Source organism: Acyrthosiphon pisum, chromosome A1 (assembly GCF_005508785.2).
Source record: "Acyrthosiphon pisum isolate AL4f chromosome A1, pea_aphid_22Mar2018_4r6ur, whole genome shotgun sequence".
NCBI lineage: Eukaryota > Metazoa > Arthropoda > Insecta > Hemiptera > Aphididae > Acyrthosiphon > Acyrthosiphon pisum.
The window spans coordinates 2,080,286-2,081,428 of NC_042494.1; positions in this window are offsets into that span (position 1 = coordinate 2,080,286).

Genomic DNA, 1,143 nt, shown 5'->3' on the forward strand with positions numbered 1-1,143 from the left:
CTTGCATGAAACTAGAGAATGGCTCACGTAGTCATGTCGCAGTAACGTTTTAATTTATAAGCTATAATAACCTTGCCGTTTGAGTTTATCCTGCGACCAGTGCGCGCCGCCACCGCTAGATCGTTCGACATCGACCCTCGACGAGGCAGTTGCCTATGTTAAACAGCAATGTAGTAGTTTTGAGAAAAATAACTTTTTCTGAATCACCTTATGTATGTATATATGTTATATGTAATACGTATATGTTTAACCACGTTTGTTGTACAATCTATTGCATTTACGGTATTTTTGCTAAGGAAACCAAAAATTCGCCTTAAAATAACGAATATTTTGACATAATAAACTCATTTTTCAAATTTTGTCGCTTACTGCCTTTTGGCTTAGGATGGCAGAAATACATGGGAGATGGTATACGGGTGTGCGGCGTAAACACGTACAATATTGTGAATGGCGCATGCGCAAAATGCCTGCCAAGGCGGTCAAATAATATACTGCCTCGGGCCGCCGAGTACACACACAACTCACAAGTTTAAAATATTTTCTAACTTAATCTTGTAAGTTTAATAAATTATGTTAACAAGTGTCAAGTATGTTAACTATATTTACGACTTTAATTAATGAGCTTTACAGAAGTTGATAATATATGAAGAAAATGAGAAAATATGTTCGGGGATTTTGTAAGGAGCGCTATTTTTCCCATACCTTCAAATAATGTCTGCTCAAATAAAAATGAACACTATATATTAAGCTACGGTCAATAAATGGTATAAATTAATCAAACCGTATTATTTGCAGAAACACATCAAAATATGTAAAAGAATAGTTACGTTTGAAGAATGAATCAATATAATACTCCATAGTCCATATAATATATTTTGAAGTTTGAACAAACGCCTTTATCACCGTCAAATGTTCGTAGGGATCAAAGTGTAAATTTATATTTAAAGTAGGTATGTACATTCGAACTATTTGTTATAAAATTAGTACAAATAATTAATAGGACTTGAAAAGACCGATAATGGCGAAAACCTTTGATACCCAACAAAGTCATGATAATATTTGTGAAGATTCTCGCAGGTAACGGAAAACTATAAAATACATTTACAGTAGTAGGTAGTCAATATATTTCATGTGATTTCATTC